The 20,965-nt window shown below is 40.5% G+C and overlaps 1 protein-coding gene across 4 annotated transcripts in view; it reads left to right on the forward strand.

Annotated features, from left to right (window-relative positions):
• The window catches only part of LOC126195066 (uncharacterized), a 284,997-nt gene that overhangs the window by 88,094 nt on the left and 175,938 nt on the right, over positions 1-20,965 (forward strand). The window lies entirely within an intron of this gene.

Raw genomic sequence — 20,965 nt, forward strand, 5'->3', positions numbered from 1 at the left:
GAGAGGCCTAAGACGATTTCTGACAGCTTGCAGCGCAGTTGCCAGCTTTGAATTGCGAAGAACTTAAAGCTGCAGGCGAAAACAGTGACGTCTACATAGCTGTGACAACACTGATGAGTTGCTGTACAGAAGTTTATAAAATTGTGTCAGTTATTGGTTGTAAGCCGCCAAGCAGCCGCGCCAACCCTTTGCAGTTGTCAGGGAGCAACTTAGCCGTCTGAACTATGGGTAGGAGGCTCTGATGACAGGCAGAAATTACCGTGGGACTGTCCTAACTTCCGACACCACAAAGGGTGCATACTGTGATATGTTTTTGTATTAGTATTGCTCGGCGATTGTTAGAACTCCACTGATATGATCTGTCACCGCCGATGGCTACATACGTGCGTTCATTCAGAGTATTGTTCTGTCAGTAGACAGAACTTCTGTATCTGCTGTAGTTCAACAGTACTAGTTTCACATATATTATTCAATTCTGAAATAAGAAACTTAACAGTAAATATGCAACAATTTTATATCAATGTGGAAGGCAAATCTATAAAATAATGTTTCTTGGTTTTTCTATATCACCACTGAAAATGAAGTTGATGTTGGTTTCTTACTAACGTTATATATTGCTGTTCAGACAGTTCGTTTGCTGTAGCTTTTTTTGTCACAGTTGTATTAGCTAGGTACCAACTTGAGTGGGAAAACCATTTTGGTTTGTAAATATCCCGTATCCAACTTTGCTATGAACACAGTGCTTTTGCAGAGCATGTTGCGTCACAATGGGGTTTGCAAAGCTCTTCCACGGAATCTTCTGTGCAAAAACTCGAGAGCGCTCACCTGTGATATTTCAGTATTGTAATGATGTTTCAAACTTTCAACTAAAGGATTGTCATATAGATAATTGAAATACCATCTTACATAATTCACACAACACAAAAACATTTTGCTGTTAATGATAAATAGTAATGACTTAAATATGTTTGTTGTAACATCCTTGACATCGTGAATGTAGTAAATGTGCAATATTGCGGATAAAGTATCCCAGTTCTCTAGCAACAAGTAGCTCACAAAAAAATTACTGGATTTAGATCGTCATTTAACAACAGGGTTCCCTCGTCGTTAACAGAGTACTATTTAAGGACGTCATACCCGCTAGCCATTTTGGCTCATTAATCAGAGATGTATCTTCAACTACTATTGATCACGTGACAACGGTTCAGATTCTTTTCAACACGTAACGGCACGACAGAAAATCTCTGTTTTTCTTTTCCTTTTCAGCAGATTGTCGGACACATATTAAACTTCTGTAACTATTCTGAAAGTAACCATTACATCAGGTTAATATATTTATTCCATAGGATATAGATAAATTTTTCTATTTATTATTAAGTACAACGGGAAATAATAATTATTATATTTATCTTGTCAAATAGTTCAGAGAAAGCAACGTATTTTCTCTCGTAAGGTGGTTATGTAAGCCTAAATTTCTCACTATGGGGAAAAAATCTGAGGTTGTTAGTCGCACGTGCAGCTTCTAGGTTCTTATCCTGGTACTGTGGTGGGAAACGGCAGCGTTCTCATCAGGCAGTGTTAAAAGTATTTGTCGCGGATTATCTCAACAATAGTATCTGCAGATTATCGCGTTATATCAGCGCTCAGTGTATCTCAGATTATAAGGACAACACACAGACGGCCGGCAAACGGCAAATGACAAGGATTTTATCTACATCAGATTTTATCATGCTGAATTACGACAAGAATTTTTTTGACACACCGAGGAGAAAAATAAAAAAAATACATAATCACTGTGCGGTAACGTGATATCGTCAGGCACTTCTGTTTCACCTCTTACCACTTCAATAACAGGAGAGGCCCTACCTAAGTAGCTCTCCCATGTCAGATCATTATAGTGTGTACATTATGTAACACTCCTATAGCGATGGAATAAATGTAGACAGTTACCAAGAAGGACTAACCCTGCCAGTAGTGTGATATTAACTCGTGCTCTGTTTTCGAACTGTATAAATAACAAAAAAATTTGTGTTACATGTTCTAAGCGTTTCATGACTATTCCCCCTTTGCAGAGCTACGAGTATATCTACTGTATACTCTGCAATCCATGTGAAGTGCGTCGTAGACGCTACTTACCATTGTACCGGTTACTAGGGTTTCTTCCCGTTCCGTACACGTATGGTTCAAATGGCTCTGAGCACTATGTGACTCAACTGCTGAGGTCATTAGTCCCCTAGAACTTAGAACTAGTTAAACCTAACTAACCTAAGGACATCACAAACATCCATGCCCGAGGCAGGATTCGAACCTGCGACCGTAGCGGTCTTGCGGTTCCAGACTGCAGCGCCTTTAACCGCACGGCCACTTCGGCCGGCCGTACACGTATGGACCGAGTGAAGAATGGCTGTCTAAAACAGCTCTTTGTGCTTCACGGTCCCTATGGAAAGGATGCGTACGGGATGACGGTGTACTCCTAGGTTCCTCGCGTCAAACTTCGTAAGATTTCACGGGAATGAGTCAGCAATGAAGCGTCTGTCAGTGCATTTTCATAAGGATCTCAGTGACTTTCTCTAATGGGTCAAACAAACATATGAGGCTTCGTGCTGTCATCCTTCGTATCCGTTCGATATCTTCTGTACGCCCTACACTTACGTGACAGAAGTCATCGGATTACAACATGCACATAAACAGATGACAGTAGTATTGCTTACAGTAGGTATAAAAAGGAAGTGCATTGGTGGATCTGTTATTTGTTCTCAGGTGATTCATTTGAAAATGTTTCCGACGCGATTATGCAGCAGGACGGGATTTAACAGATTTAGATTCCGAATGGCAGTTAGAGATAGACGCATGGTACACTGATTTCGGAAATCGTTAGGAATTCAATATTCCGGGAGTGTTAAGAGAGTGTAATGAATACCAAACGTCAGGTATTGCCATTCACCACGGACAAAGCAGTGGCCGACGGCAAAAGTTAACGACGGAGAACAGCGGCGTTTGCGGAGCTTTCTGTGCTAACAGACAAGCACCACTGCGTGAAATAACCGCAGAAACCAGCATGGGACGTACGACGAACGTATTGTTACGACAGTGCGGTAAAATCTAAAGTTAATGTGCTATGGCAGCAGACGACGGACACGAGTGCCTTTGCGAACAGTGCGACATGGCTTTCAGTGGCTCTCCTGAACACGTGACCATGTCGACTGGGCGCTACGAGCGGTGGATTTTAGAAATTTCGGGAAACACTGGACCAGGGGCTTGTAAACCTTCATTCACCTCTTTATTACACAGCTTTATTGACCATTAAATTTAAAAATTCACTCAAGGGTTAAATATCTTTGGTGGAATGGTCACCAAACAATTTTACAATATTAGTCAATATGAACAGAGATTTTGCGTGCCGTAAGTTAATAAACAATGAATTAACACGGAAGACACTTAAATCTCAAAGAAAACAAACCCAATTAGTTAACTATAGTTATAGTATTAATTTAATCTTCGATAAGGACCTGAAACAAAATTTTATCACAAAAACGAATCTGAAGGCTACAACCCAATTACGGAATAAAGCAAGATCTAAACTTACGATAGCATAAGCAGCAAGGCGGAACAATTTCCGGCATACAAAGCCTAAGCAGTACATGAATATTACACTGCCATTAATTAGCATGATAATAAGGTCACCAATACAGCTCCCACAAAGGAAATTTTGACAAACAGGTAAATAGTGGTGAAACGTCCCCTTAGAACAATTATACACGACTGTGCTTAAACTGACTCACAACATTTTTAGCGCAACGCAATCTGACTTTCAAAAATCCCTACAAAGAATGGCCCTGACTAACATTAACCTATACGTTTCACAAATCACTTACCTCACAAAAATCTTCGTTACTCGAACTACTGCAATACAGCGAGCGCCACTACTGCCAGCTAAATAAAAGATTCAAACTACGGAAGGCACTAACTACTGATAGGCATAGTTAGCAAATGAAAGATTTTGATAGAGAACAGACAATGTATTTACTTTAATAGTCATCAAAAGTGATAATATATATAGGAGTTCACAACATCCATTCTTAAAAATATCAAAACTCCGCCATTTCTCTCCCCACATCCACCACTGCTGGCGGCTCACCTCCAATTGCGCAATGCTACGCGCTGTTCACATCCAGCTGCCGCTGCCCAACACTACAATGGCAGACATCAATGCAAACTAGCCACAGACTGCACACAACACAGCCAGTGATTTTCATACAGAGGTGGCGTTACCAATAAAAAACCTAAACAGCCTACTTACATAGCCCCCATGCTCCCCACAAAAAATTTTACAAATTGTTTTGGGCAGTGGCCAATAATGATTTGATAAAATTTTTCATAATTACAATAACAAAGAAATCAAATGAACACACTTATTGATACAATGTTGGTCAAAAGCTAAAATTTTCTCACAGTCCATAAAGACAGTCCTGATCATTCATCACAGTAAAACTGCCGTTTCTTTTCCCAAAGTCTGAGCAGTAGAAGAAAATGCACGCGGAAGTATAAAGACAGTCCTGATCATTCATCACAGTAAAACTGCCGTTTCTTTTCTCAAAGTCTGAGCAGTAGAAGAAAATGCACACGGAAGTAGTGGATTTCCACGCAGTCTTGAAGAAGTAGTGTTGTCCTTCCAACGAAAAGACAGTGCTGACTCTTGACATGCAGACAGGTAATGGGCCACAACAGAGCAAACCCACCGCAGAGTCAGTCGAAGTTTTGAAGAATATTGGTAGGTAGGTCATCACAGAGTAGACCACTGTAGTCCTGGTAGAGAGTATGGTATTGGTGGGCCACCAGAGGCACAGACCCACTGCAGTCCTTGTAGAAATAATGGTACTGGTGAGTCAGCAAAGACGCAGACCCACTGTAGTCCTTGTAGAAATAATGGTATTGGTGGGTCATCAAAGGTGCAGACCCACTGTAGTCCTTGTAGAGACGGCTAGCAGCCATCTGTTGCAAATGTGCAGGTGCACAATCACCATCGAAGAGTCTTGTGGACAATATAGCAAGTCCATAAACCACCACTTGTGCACTCACAAAGTTTTTTAATTGTCTTTAGAACCAGCAATGCTGTTATCCAGTCCCTTGCTGAATTATTAACACATGTGTAAACACTAACAGTCTCTACTTCTCACATATTGTCCATATACTATGACCAACAGAAACGTGTGCAGTGAAATGTAACATACAAGTTACTTAATTTGATGACCTGGTGTCAATTACAATTTTATAACATAAGAATACAATAACAAAGGTACAAAATACAGCATTAAATAACATAACAATACAGATAACATTTGTAGTAAAACAGGCTTTTCAAAAGAATAGAAATAGACATATACATCAGTGTGACAGGAATTATAAGTACCTACATAAAAGATCAGAATTACTTTTGAAACATCAACTTCACACATGAGCAACAAAACAGAATAGATAAATAATGTCTAAACATCTTTACAAAGTAAATAACATATTATTAATGCAAATTATATCTGTGGATAACAGTATTCCTCATCATAGTGAATGTACCTTAGTACTAGAAAAATTCTACAACAGAAATCGTATTAGCTAAACACATAAAGACAGGAAGAACACAAATATACAAGAGTACACAAACACATAGCGGAATAACAGAAAGGGAAAGGACAGGGTTTGTTTTACTGCAGTATCTTGGAAATAAAACTTTCTTTACTTCTTGGAGATCTCCCTTCGTTCTTCATTATTGCAAAATGTGCTATCTATACCTGCTTTCTGCACTTTTTTCGTAAAACTTCTCAATGCATTTCTTCCAATTCATCGCAACTCATTCTCTTATATAGTCTACCCCCTCTTAAGCTAACTTAAATCTACTGAGCTCAGATGCTAAACTAAGGGACGAGGCAATGCAGCAGCACAAAACAATTAACGCAAACAGCAATGACAAAAAAGTGCAGATTTGCAAAGGAAGCAGCATTATAGAAATTAGCAAAGCAATTGCAATATTACAACTAATATAAGGCAATGTGCAGGAAACAAGAAAAATAAATCTGGCTTAGCAGAGTAACACAAAGTCAAATTCAGTAACACTATGCCTGGCAAACAGTAGCAGCAAAAGCAAAAACTTATATCTAAACATGACATAGCTCAAGCAGAAAAAATATTACACTAAAAATGGCCATGGCTAATACCTATGTCACATCTTAACACTAGAGTGATGCATCACGAGAACTTACACTAGCAGATAAGTTACCAAATCGTAAAGAAATTATTTATGCAATTCCTGTGAAGGGAAATGTCTATTTATGTGCCCTCGTTTTCTTGGAAGTAGATCATAAATTTCTTATTGACTGGATCTGTAGGCATAAAATAACTATATTAGTACACATATTAAATTTTATTTTAACCAGTGCTGCAGTGCAGCTAGAAACTAGATATTACAGAAAATGAGCAAATATGTACCAAGGACGGCATGAAACATCATTCATTAGCCATATGGCATTTCATAAGGTAGTACAGAAAATCACTCAACTGGAAAGACAGTAGTCATAATCAGGTGTATAGACATAAAATATTTCTCGTCATTTCATTAGACTTTTCAGTAAATATAATAGATTAAGAGCGCCACAGTGTTATCATATGTTTTCAAGTTTGAGCGTGTCGTATTTGCGATGCTTTCGACAAAGAAATGTCAATAGCGAGGATAATGGCCTTTTTTTTTTTTTTGCACCTAATGGCATTCTTTTGTCAGACGACTACCTCTCAGCTGGGCGTCCAAAACGCATTACGTCAAGGTCACTTACCTTTCTTACTGAAATATTTACGACAGCAGTTTGCACTACAGTGACAGTCTCATATAAAAAAGTTTCACAGTTCGAGAATTTGCGTTGCAAATCTGTAGAAACAAAATCCCATGAATATAACAGTGTCCAAAAAATTTTCGCCGGCATTGCGATACATTCACGCATTTACACACATTTCACAACTCTTAAAGTACGATTCTTGGTTTCCAACATCCTTTTTCACAAGTCAGAGTCCCTAACCACTATTCGTTACTCCTTACCTTATTACACATATAAATATTCGTCGACACTTCAATACTTCATCATAACAGATATGTAGCATAATCAAATTCCTCATATAGCATCAGCTTATTGACCGTAAACATACCTCAGCAGCATAATACCCATCGTCGTCGTAAAAATAACATCATAACACCTCAGTCAAATCTCAAAAACGTCGTAGCTTTCTGCAATAACTTCAAAATCTAAAAAAATTCTCTGCTCATTTAAATAGTATCATCCACCTCAAACATACTTTAAAAATTATGATCCCATATCAAATATATCATTCAAAGCTCTCATAGTATCACAATGGTTCCGGAAAAATATGAGCATTTCACAAAGTACAGACAAAATACAATTTCATAAGTGTGAAGTTATCCAACTGTGTAATTACGTAAATATCTGTCGCTGATGTAGTAAAAAAAAATTTCTTTCTCTGTTAAATGATCAGATAGCTGTGTAATTCTGTGTTAGAGAAATATGGTACCGATGTGTAAAGTTGTGTAAGCAAATACCATATTAGCTAGGGCTCCTTGTGCTTGCCAAACACATGGTACACAAAGTAAGCGTGTACCCCCCTGAGGATTAATGTAATTATACCCTCAGGTGTTACAGATTACAGCAATGGAATGAAATGTATCACGGAAAACCTTTGTATCATTGTACTTCAAATATCTTTAAAAATAAATGATTTAAGTACAAAATTAATCACTCAAATACGTGTCCTGTAGCGCTAAATGTGCGTCTTGCTGTAAGATAATTCTGTGGAACTGTCGTAGTTATCGTCCTCCGAAAGCTAAGTTCTGCAGAAGTCAATGTACTTACCTCATCATGATGCTATGTTTTACTCGGTCTTGTGTAGCTTAAGACCAATATGCTGAGAGGAAGGCATGATAAAATTCTCCTTCACTGTGACAATCGTGAATGACCGATCGCATTCTTACAGCTGGTTCATTCTCTAAATAGCCACACATAAATTCTAATATGTGCTCTAATGACCAGTTGGGAGGAAAACAATGAGAGAATTGTTGGAGCCACGCTTGTGGATGAATGTCGTTGGCAGAATTCTTAAACTTTTTGAATTTACGTGTAGTAATGAACAGCTTATAGTCAAAATCATCATGTCGGCGAGTCGCATGTCGGCCATTGTTACGTCGTTTCGGCGGTTCCATTTCAAAATTCGGTGCACCTTGCCAATTTCTTTCATAATTTCCGAAATGCGCTGTGTTATTATTTTGTGGCTGTTCCGTGTTTCTATGTCCCTCTTCCCGTATTGGGGCGCGAGTGTCCTCTGAAATACGTAATTCTTGTATTACCTGTGTCAGCTGATCTTGCACTTCCCGGATTTCTCTTTGGTGTTGTGTATTAATTTGATTCTGATTTTGCTTGAATTTCCTAATTTGTTCGCACTCTTCTGTGTCATTAAAGACTATCGGTTTTGTGTCATTCAGATTATCATCTACCTTCGTAGATAAATTATTTAGCTGATCCGAAAGTTCAACTACTTTCTCTGATAATGAACTAATTTCCTCCATGCGTCTTTCTGAACCAATTTTCAGAGTATCTACTGTGTTCTTTAAGTTTTCCTGAGTTTTTGCAAGTTGCGTAACCGAATCGGTAGATGCAACTGAGTCAATTTTAGCTTGCAAAGTCTCATGATTTTCATGAACAATAGTTTGCAGTTCTTTTATGGCTGCTTCGTGATTCTGTAATGCACTTTCATGCCGCGAAAAAATAGGTTGAAAATGCTCACAAATTTGTGTTTTTACGTCATTACAGACTTTTTGACATTTCGATTCAATGTTATGTAACTCAGTAGTTAAATCTTCACGTGTTTGTTCAAGCTTATGTTCCACTGAGTCTAACTTTTGAAGCTTTTGTTCCATTGCGTCTAACTGTTGCTGTGTTTGCCTCTAGTGTTGTTCCATTGTGTCTAACTTTTTAAGATTTTGTTCCATTGTGTCTAACTTTTGAAGATTTTGTCCCATTTGTTTCTGATTTTGTTCAAGCGTTGTGTCTAACTTTTGAAGATTTTGTTCCATTGTGTCTAACTTTTGTAGCCTTTGTCCCATTTGTTGCATTAATTGTAATAACAATGCACTGGTGTCTGAAACATGTTCCTCAGTGCTTTTCGGCAGTGAATTTGCACCGGCAACATTCACATTTTGACAAGCGGAAAATGTGTCTTGACTCATTTGAGAAAACGGTGAGAACCCAAAACCTGAGTCTACAGTATTTGCAATATTGTGTTCTGTCATTCCCGATTCCTGAGGCGAGCTGTTGCCGACCGATCGATCGATAATGCTTCCCTGTTCACTAATTGTTTCACTGTCTAGGCCATTATTTGCCGCCCGTTCCATTTCCCTATGCACTATTACCAAATTACTACTTTGAAAGTCTGTTACTTCATTACACAGTGGTGCTGATAAGCTACGCTCGTCGTCACTATTATTTCTCAGTTTACTATGGAGCCTAGTGTTACGTTTTTCACACGCCATTATTGTCACAATATTTCACACGACAACACAGAAAAACACAATTTGAAGAGCAAAAATAGGGGAACACATTAACATAGCACTGAAAATAATATCTAGTTAATTGAAAGCGCAGCTGCGAAATACTTGCTGCAAATCTACATGCTTGCCACAACTGGTTTACTACACTAATTACACAAACTACAAGAAAAAATCAGAAGATTCCAGTGTATCCTCGGCTAAGGGTCGACATATGAAACGTCCCCTTAGAACAATTATACACGACTGTGCTTAAACGCCACTACTGCCAGCTAAATAAAAGATTCAAACTACGGAAGGCACTAACTACTGATAGGCATAGTTAGCAAATGAAAGATTTTGATGGAGAACAAACAATGTATTTACCTTAATAGTCATCAAAAGTGATAATATATATAGGAGTTCATAACATCCATTCTTAAAAATATCAAAACTCCGCCATTTCTCTCCGCATATCCACCACTGCTGGCGGCTCACCTCCAACTGCGCAACGCTACGCGCTGTTCACATCCAGCTGCCGCTGCCCAACACTACAATGGCAGACAACAATGCAAACTAGCCACAGACTGCACACAGCACAGCCAGTGATTTTCATACAGAGGTGGCGTTACCAATAAAAAACCTAAACAGCCTACTTACAGTGGTCCCAAAAAGATATACCAACTAACGGCCTAGTTATTTATTGATCTCTTGATACATTAGGACTAGCGGACTCTTGGGGTGCTTGGACAATAGTGGCTAATGCCAAAATATTTGAAAAAGATCCGGTTCGCAACAAAATTCTATCTCGGAACTTCCGGGCGATATGGCTGTTTTAATCCCAAGTTGTGCTACGGAACACAGGGCTACGGAGTCTCTAGCGCGCGGACAAGTCGTCCTCATAGTGGGCAAATTACATTCGGCCGCCGGCCGGAGAGGCCGACCGGTTCTAGGCGCTACAGTCCGGAACCGTTCGACCGCTACGGTAGCAGGTTCGAATCCTGCCTCGGGCATGGATGTGTGTGATGTCCTTAGGTTAGTTCGGTTTAAGTAGTTCTAGGAGCTGATGACCTCAGAAGCTAAGTCCGATAGTGCTCAGAACCATTTGAATTTGAACATTCGGCCTGCGAAGAAAGACCAAACGAGAAAGGAAGTGCATAAAGTTGGTCACGCGATGCGCAACCAACAGTCCGCACTAGAACTAATGTAATCGTGAGACGGCTACCTGGCAAATCAGTACTTTGAAATAGTAAGGTTAAAGATAGCATACAAAGATCAGATGCAGCAAACAAGAACTTCTAGACAATTTATCATAGGATTCATACTTTAGGCCACCCTGACCCACTGGTATTCAAAATGAAACCTGAGAAGAAATATCTGCTTACACATGAACACACAAGAACCGTATTATAATTAATAACAAGGCCTGCTTCCGCGCTAAAGTGAACGAAATAAAATATTAAATATAACCAAAGGTTGAGCTAGTATAGTACAAATTAGCAGTCATTTAAAAATATCATCTGCTTCTCGGCACACAAAATAGCCTGCAACGGACTAACTCAAGACTACAGAAAAAAACACTAACAAACAAATTAGTAAAATATAACATGTAAATGGCAGAAAACAAACAAATTTAATTGCGTGACAATTCACTTGACGTCTCTGTTCGGGAACAGGCTAACGGACCAATCACTTCCTTTCCCCGTAGCAAGATACGACTAATGGTCTATTCAGAATGTTGCGATTATGTTAGAGACAAGTCCAATGCGGTTGCATTATGGAAGCGAGAACATGTGTCACTAGAAACAGAAGCAATCACCATCACCTAAACATGTGAAATCGGCTCCACATGTGGCAATCTTAATCAAAACAACAGTATTTCTTCAGCGACGTAAGGCACCAACTGGAGAAGCTACCATGCTGAACTCCCGGCAAACAAGCATCTCCGCTTCCTCTCTCAAACACGGAGTGATCCATTTCCCTTCTGTGCCGATTGCCAACTCTCGTCTTCATCGCGACGAGGCCGTCTAACACACCCTCATGGACGAACCATTCTCTTAAGCAAAGAATCGACAACTAGACAGTGGGAATGGCTCATTCTAGAAGACTGTAAAACTGTGGTCTGGTCAGGAAAGTCCCGATTTCAGTTGGTAATAGCTGATGGTAGAGCTTGAGTGTGCCGCAGACCTCGCGAAGCCTTGGACCCTAGTTGTCAACAAGGCACTGTGCAACATGGTGGTGGCTCCATAATGGTGTGGGCTGTGTTTACTTGTAATGAACTGGGTCCCCAGGCCCAAATGAACCATCATTGAATGGTAATGGTTATCTTCGCCTACTTGGAGAATATTTGCAGCCATTCATGAATATATATATATATATATATATATATATATATATATATATATATATATATATATATATCTGAAAGAACAGGTACCATCTTCGTATATATATAGTTAAGGCTCAGCGGCCATTTGATCATCTTCTTCTGTGCAGATGCACAAACAGTGCCCGAACTCTTACGGGAATCGGCAGTAATGATTTATTAGATGTGTGTGAAATATTATGGGATTATCTGCTAAGGACATCAGTCCCTTAGCTTACACACTACTTAACCTAAATTATCCTAAGAACAAACACACACACCCATGCCCAAGGGAGGACCGCGAGTAATGAGTATAATGGGAAGGGGCACTATGAATATAGTGCGGGACAATAATTTGCGAATGTAGGTCTCACGGGAAGCGTGCCAGAGTTAAGTCCCGTTAGTCGCACTATCCTCTGTGTCCTCAGTGGCTCAGTTGGATAGAGCGTCTGCCATGTAAGCAGGAGATCCCGTGATCGGGTCCCGGACGGCTCATACATTTTCAACTGTCCCCACTGACTTTTATCAACGCCTGTGTGCAGCCAGGGGTATTCATTTCATTGTAATTTCATTCATGAACATCATGTTCCCAAGTAACAATGGAATTTTTACCGATGACTATGTGCCATGTCACCGGGCCACAATTGTTCGCTATTGTTCAGAAGAATATACTGAACAGCCGGCCGCTGTGTTCGAGCGGTTCTAGGCGCTTCAGTCCGGAACCGCGCATCCGCTACGGTCGCAGGTTCGAATTCTGCTTTGGACATGGATGTGCGTGATGTCCTTAGGTTAGTTAGGTTTAAGTAGTTCTAAGTCTAGGGGAATGATGACCTCAGATGTCAAGTCCCATAGTGCTTGTAGCCATTTGAACCATTTTTTTAATACTGAACAGTTCGAACAAATGATTTGGCCACCCAGATCGCCCGACGTCAATGCTATCGAATGTTTATGGGATGTAGTCGAGAGGTCAGTTCGTGCACAAAATTGTGCACCACTAACATATTCGCAATTGTGGACGGCTAGAGAGGCAGCGATGCTCTTTGTTGCTGCAGGGGACCTTCAACGACACGTTGAGTTGATGCCACGACGAGTTGCTGCACTGCGATGGACAAAAGGAGGTCCGAAACGATATTAGGAGATACCCAATGACTTTCGTCTCCTCAGTGTGTTTTGTACAGCTTCCATACACTTGAGCAACTTTCTAGAATGGATCGCAAGAGTCTTTTGCAAGCAAATTCCTTTACATGTTGACTGCCTTGTCCTAGTGTTCTACCAGTGACCTTAGTGTCTGAGAACCTACAAAAAATCCCATCTTTCTGTACTGATTGTCACCATAAATTAACAACATTTTCTTACTGATATCTGCAAGTGCAGTTTCTTGTCTATATCTTGGTAACTGATTTCCCGTGCAGCAAATACATTTCAGTGATGACCTTATAAAATGTAATAATAAAATTTTGGTATTTTTAAGTCAACCGTTACTATGCAACTAAATAGTACTTCGTTTCATATATTTTTCAGTGGAATGAAATTCTTAACGTTGCTTCAGAACTGCAAATAACAACTCTACCGAAAATTCTACTGTAACTTTTACTCCGTAAGCCACACAACTCTCCCAGCATCTGATCGAGATATTGGTTTCAGTACAACGCCACATGTTATCTCGTCTATGGTCGAAGATCTAAAACATTTCCATCATTTAGCTAGGTAAGTATTTCTAGTGGTCGAAATTAAGTGACATGAACAAGTACATGTTTAATTCGCCAGAGATGTTTATCACCTTCGTGAGGCCTCAGCCCATCATGATATCATGTATCAGGATATCACGCTATTCGTGAAAGCGCACAAGACTTAACATCGGATAACGAAGCACGTTGTAGCTCTGTGATGTCCTAGTAGGCTAAACCCTGTGACTGGTCCCGTCCTGCTATACAGTCACATAATATGAGAAGCTTTAGTCGGCGCAGCCGCAAAAGTGTAGAAAGGAAACAAAAATGGTTCAAAAGGTTCTGAGCACTATGGGACTTAACATCTGGGGTCATCAGTCCCCCAGAACTTAGAACTACTTAAACCTAATTAACCTAAGGACATCACACTCATCCATGCCCTAGGCAGGAGTCGAACCTGCGACCGTAGCAGTCGCTCGGTTCCTGACTGAAGCGCCTAGAACCGCTCGACCACCGCGGCCGGCAGAAAGGAAACAACTAAGACCATCTTGTAAAGGTAAAGGCAGGAGAAGACCATTCCTAAACCGACGGTTGGTTGTAAAAAGAGGATGTTATCTACAGAGTCTCATCATGACGTTTCTGAATTAAGCAATTAGCAAAGTAAAGTACGTTGTTACCGATTTTCTGTCGCATGTTGTGAAGAAATTAGTAACTCAATGTACTAAAAACAGTTGACAATAACAGCAATAAAAACTAAACTCCATCCCAACAGGCCTTCAAGGTTCAACGTTACCGACCGAGCGTCGTGTCATTCTCAGCCCATAGGCATCGCTGGATGCGGACATGGAGGGGCATGTGGTCAGCACACCGCTCTCCCACTCGTTGACAGTTTTCGTGACCGGAAAATAATAGTAACACTTATGAAAAAAACCATTGGAAATCAAGATACTAACTCTAGTTAGCAACAATTTAATACAGGCTTACAGTGTTCTTTACAACTTATGTTTATAGTGTGAGTCGAAAAGTAAATATAAACTTCAACAGAACGGGAAGTTTAGGCTGGGTGCATGCATAATCAATGTGATTGGCATGCAAAAGGGAAAAAGTTAGAGGGCAGCGACAAATCAACTGACACACCATCAGCTGCAGAAGATATAGCATATTTTTTGTCATATGTTCCACAACACTATAGGAACGAGTAATCTAAATAACTATAAAAACTGAGAATACAGATAACAAACGATTCCTCAAGCAAGGAATATTTTTGTGTTGAAAGTAGTTTCTTCTAAAATTCGCGTGCATATAGTTTGTTCGCTATTGCAAGCATTGATGAGATTTTAAAAAATTGAATTATATTTGTGACAAATTAAAACATTTTGGTACTGTTTCCATGAACTGACGTTGTGCATCGTTCAGATTCAACGAATTTGTCAAGTGTTTCCTTTAGCAAACGAGCTCCGTTCGTCATTCCACAACCATGAAGAAGGTAGGAGAATTTACAGGTAAACCTGTTGACTACTAACGGTCATCACTAAGGCTAAGAGCAAATATTTTCATCAACTCATGACTATGAGCTATGTGATAAGGAATACTGCAGAACGGATAAAACGGATGTATTCTAACTCTTCCTCATAGTGCCACTGTTTCCGATAGCGTTGGATACATCAAATTCTAACACGTAAGAAAAAACTGTTGAACGCTAGCATGCCATCTAATCTTACAGACAACAACTAAAGAACGATTCTTCAGTGGGAAACATACATTATGATATAAAAAATTCGCAGTGGTCGTGAATTTCTAGAATTTCCGGAGAAAATCATATTGCGTTGAATACGTTCTTCCAGGTAAGAAGATAAAGAAAAGAAACTTTGCAAGAACCAAACCGAAATCAAAATGAAATTATGTTATCGAACCATAAGGAAATGCTCAATACAGTTTTTGTAGGAGGCAAAAGAACTTTGAATAAACATGCTCATCTAAGCGACAAATATTACTGAACAAAAAGATTTTAAAAACATAACATTGACTTAGGCAAAACAATTAGTAAGTTAGCTCGCTTCAAGTAGCAATTTTAGTGCAATGTGAATGGAATTTCGAAGGAGATTTATTTAGCGCCCGCTGTCGGTAAATCTGAAAATTGAGGCAGGGCTGTTCTGTTGACAACGTATAACCATAAAATTAGCATCTTCCCGTTGTAGGCTTATGACATCTTTTATATTCTAGGGAAGAGTTTTTAAATACATTCCTCGCCAATTTGAGACGGCGCAAGTTTAAATCACTTGCTTTCCGTGCTTCTTGGTTTCCTAAATCATTGCAGGTCGATGCCCAGGCCGTTCCTTAAAAAGATCAGAGCGACTTCTTATCAAATGAGCTAGTGTCCATAGTCCAATAACTTAGAAGTTGACATTTTTAACTTTGACCAGTGGAACCGAATGCACTCATGAATTCTTCATTATCTCAAACGAACATACGACAAACTGAAAGACATGTCGAAGACTCCGTCTTTCCATTCCTACCTTGACGTTGAACTCTAAGATAATACCTAACCGTGTGGAGCAGATGATTCATATAGCAGCCATGGTTGAACGTAAGGCGTGCTATACAGAATGATGTTTTCCACCGTGTGCAAACTCTAGGAATTGATCGATGAGAGGATTCGGAATAAAGAAGGTCTAATGAATTTATGTCCGGAAACGCACGGTTTCCATGCTAGAGACCATTTATTCAATCACACTTTTTTACAGAGACTGCGGTCTAATAAGCGATGTACTATGCAGCCAGTTACAGTAGTCATGGTTTCCTCCTAGAACGTGGTACTGTTCCTCGTAGTCATGCCCTAGCGCCCTCTACTGCCATAGTAATTGGTAATGTTGTGTCCGATTCATTTCTCTTGCTGACTCACCTCGTAGTGGATATGATGCAGCGTTTAACGCACTGGTTCCGTATTTGAATCGAGAGCTTGCCGATAAGGTGTTTACTTACGGAAAGGCAAATGGTAATGAGCAGCGGGCAGCAAGGTTGTATCAGGAGACCAAGCACAGCATTCAATGTTTGAAACAGTGTTCCGCTGTTTGTCTCAGACAAGATCGTTTCAGGAAGCAGGAAATAATGAAGGACCTACCCGAAATGTTCGAACACCAGACTGGGAGGAAAATATAATCAAAACAGTGGAAGGCGACCGCCGTGCCCGTACCAGGCAAATGGCCCACCAGTACAGGGTAAGCCAGACGGCCGTGTGAAACATTCTCCTGACAATTGTTACTATCCTTATCATTTACAGTGTGTGCAGGGCTTACTAGCGACAGATTTTCCACATCGGGAGCAGTTTTGTCACTGGTTTCTTCACCAGGCAACCAAGATTCCGGGATTTCTGTCATCCATCCTATTTACACATGAGCCCACCTTTACGCGGAGTAGTATCTTCAACTTTCATAACAGTCAGCTGTGGGATAGTATGCAGAACCCCCGTGGTATGATGACAGGAAATCATCAACATCATCAACATCGTAGAGGCACATGGAAACCATTTTCAACACATACTGTAACTACGGCTGCGTGGTACAGCGCGAATTAGACCGCAGTCTCTGTAAAAATGAATGATTGAATTTCCTGATATAAGTGCAAAAGACAGTTGTCGTTCTGTATCTACTCATCGATCAATCCCTAGAGTTTGTACACGGTGAAAAAATCACCCTGTAGTGTAACACGTCATTCGCTCCACTATGGCTCCTATGCTACCGTAAAGATGGGCCAATCATATTTTTATTTGTCTGTCCTAACAGATGTGATACTACAAGTCTGTTATAACAGTGTTTGATCGACATGGACTGCCCTCTGCTTTTTCTGTTATCGCGCTGCTCTGCCTAAAAGCATTTACAGTATATCTCCTGCTACATTTAAAAAAAAATGGATTGGTAATGCATTCTGTATACACTGAAGAGCCAAAGAAACTGATACACCTGCCTAACATCGTGTAGGGCCCCAGCGAGCACGCAGAAATGCCGCAACACGACTTGGCATGGACTCGACTAATGCCTGAGGTAGTGCTGAAGGGAACTCACTCCATGAATCCTGCAGGGCTGTCCATAAATCCGTAAGAGTATGAAGGGGTGGATATTCCTTCTGAAAAGCACGTTGCAAGGCATTCTAGATATGCTCAATAATGTTCATGTCTGGATAGTTTGATGACCAGCGGAAGTGTTTAAACTCAGAAGAGTGTTCCTGGAGCCGCTCTGTAGCAAGTCTGGACGTGTGGTGCGTCGCATTCTTCTGCTGGAATTGCCCAAGTCCGTCAGAATTCACATTGGACATCAATGGAAGCAGGTGATCAGACAGGATGCTTACGTACGTGTCACCTGTCAGAGTCGTACCTAGACGTATCATGGATCCCATACCACTTCAATTGCACACGCCCCTCACCACTACAGAGCCTCCACCAGCTTGAACAGTCCCCTGCTGGTATACAGGATCCGTGGATTCATGAGGTTGCTTCACACCTGTACTCGTGCATCCGCTCGATGCAATTTGAAACGAGACTCGTCCAAACACGCAACATCTTTACAGTCATCAACAGTTCAATGTCGGTGTTGACGGTCCCAGGTGAGGCGTAAAGCTTTGTGTCGTGAAGTCATCAAGAGTACACGAGTAGACCTTCGGCTTCGAAAGCACATGTCGATGATATTTCGTTGAATGGTTTGCACGCTGATATTTGTTGATGGCCCAGCTTTGAAATCTGCAGCAATTTGCACAAAGATTGCACTTCTGTCATCTTGAAAGATTCTCCCTCTGTTGTCGTTGGTCCAGTTCTTGCAGGATGTTTTTCCGACCGCAGGGATGTCGGAGATTTGATGTTTAACCGGAGTCCCAATATTCACGGTACACTCGTGAAATGGTCGGACGGGAAAATCCACATTTCATCGCTACCTCGGAGATGCTGTGTCCCGTCCTTCGTGCGCCAGCTATAACACCAAGTTCAAACTCACTTATGTCTTGATAACCTGTCATTGTAGCATCAGTAACCGGTCTAACAACTGCGCCAGACACTTGTTGTCTTACATAGGCGTGACCGACCCCAGCGCCGTATTCTGCTTGTTTACATATCTCTGTATTTGAATACGCATGTCTAAACCAGTTTCTTGGTGCTTCAGTGTATATTGTTTCAAGTTCATGTACAGTATGTCGATGATTGAGCCAGTCTCTGTTCAGATGCCATATATTTACACTTAAACTTCATAAACTTCTATAGTATTCTACGTTCTTGAAGAAGAAGATATTAAGAAAAATTATATTGATTTTGAAATTTTAGAAAGAGAGATTATTTTTACCACCACTAACAATACATTTGATTGGGTCACTGGCCTTCGACAAGGAACCATCCAGACAATTGCCTTAAGTAAGTCCAGTGGCATATTCATTGGTCGATCTCACACAGTGTTCAAATATTTATCTAAAGAAAAATGTGGAGTATGGTAAATAATTTCTTTTTAGTGTTACCGATATTTTGTTATCGTTAAAATCTGCAGGAATATTCTCAAACCTGCTTCTTCGTCCAATAAGCTGAATTGGTTTCTCATTGTGTTCGAAAATTAGATAGCGTATGTTAGTGAAATCTCAAGCTTAAGTTACGCCGGATTTTCGGGGTTCCACGGGACAATAAGCGGTAACATATTTAAGAAACGCATAAGGTAAGACTACCTTGACTATAGAATCCAACGAAGTTATAGAGACTTTCAGCATCGACTATTTTGCGTTGGTACTGTGTTTTAGTAGCTGACAGGGATCCGCAGAATATAATGACTTTAGAATCTCAGGTAAAAAATTTGCTATTTTCCACGATACCAATCAGAGCTTCCCAAGACATGTGCCGAGTGGGCGAGGTAATGGTTCCGCCGCATTCGTACGGAGCCGGACCTATATTACCGTACAACAATCCAGATTTACGTGTTCCACGCTCTCCCTAACACATTTAATGGGTATGCCAGAGTGGTTGCTCAACCAGGCCGTAATTGCTTCCGTCCACAAACCTCGTTCACCTGTAATCCACTCTTAAATTAACTGACATCTCACGTGTAAGATGTCGCAGACAGCTGCCGAAATTCCACAGCACCGCGCTCTCCGCGACCGCTGAAAATCGCATTACAGGATATCTTTTACGAAAATCGTGTAAAAAATGTGATACCCACTTATGGCATAAATCTCTCTACTGTTTCTATGGATGTCGAAAAATTTCTCTTCATTTTCCTTAGGGCCAAAGATTTTTTAAGGGTTATGTACCTCAATCGGTGAAAACGAAACTCTTATAGGGTCACTTTATGTCTATCTGTCAGTCTATCCGAAAGATCCCATTTTCTCAATAACAAGCGTAGATATCAACTTGATGTTTACGTTAGGTACTAAGGTCTACGATCCTTTGGCGGCGTGAAAAATTTATGCTTCTAAGTCCTTGGAAAAATTGGAAATTTGTGGTAAGTTCCTATGGGACCAAACTAGGCTTACACGCTACTTAATCTAACTTAAACTAACTTACGCTGACAACACATGCACACCTATACCTGCGGGAGGACTAGAACGAGCGGTTCTAGGCGCTACAGTCTGGAACTGCGCGACCGCTACGGTCGCAGGTTCGAATCCTGCCTCGGGCATGGATGTGTGTGATGTCCTTAGGTTAGTTAGGTTTGAGTAGTTCTAAATTCTAGGGCACTGATGACCTCAGAATTTAAGTCCAATAGTGTTCAGAGTCATTTTTAGGACTCGAACCTCCGATGGGGGAAACCGTGGCAAGGCGCCCTAGGCCGCACGGCTAAGTCATTGTGATCAAAAGATACGGCCATATACGTCACATCTATTGACACATAAACTATTTCATTAAAGTCTATAGAAGAACTATCTACATAAATATCGGGGATGGTGGTTTAGCGGTAAAGCGTATGCCTAGAGCTGTTGGATTCGAATGTCGGCCGAACCGCGGATTTTTCAGTATTCGTTTCAACCTAGCCTTCAGTTCTCGCCGATGTGAGGAGTCGCCAAAAACAACACGAGCTTCCAATTCCACGTTAAACTGTAGGTACTCTTTTCCTGGTTGGATAACTGGTGAGTCGCCGAAGTCGTATGCACCAGGCTGTTGACTCACGCGAAATTATCTGTATTCATTACCGAGTTTGTACAGGACTGCCAGAGCACGAGCGCTATTCACACTTGTCAGGTTTTTATTGAACAGGTGTAACTTATTACGCCGTGTTTCGAAAATTATAGCACTCTTAGAAATATGCGGACGGAAAAAAATGACAACTCCAAAAAAGTATTAACACAGAATAATGAAATTTCGGGATTGTATTTCTGTAGGTAACATATTTAAGCGAT

The sequence above is a fragment of the Schistocerca nitens genome, chromosome 1, assembly GCF_023898315.1.
Source record: "Schistocerca nitens isolate TAMUIC-IGC-003100 chromosome 1, iqSchNite1.1, whole genome shotgun sequence".
In the NCBI taxonomy this organism is placed as follows: Eukaryota; Metazoa; Arthropoda; class Insecta; order Orthoptera; family Acrididae; genus Schistocerca; species Schistocerca nitens.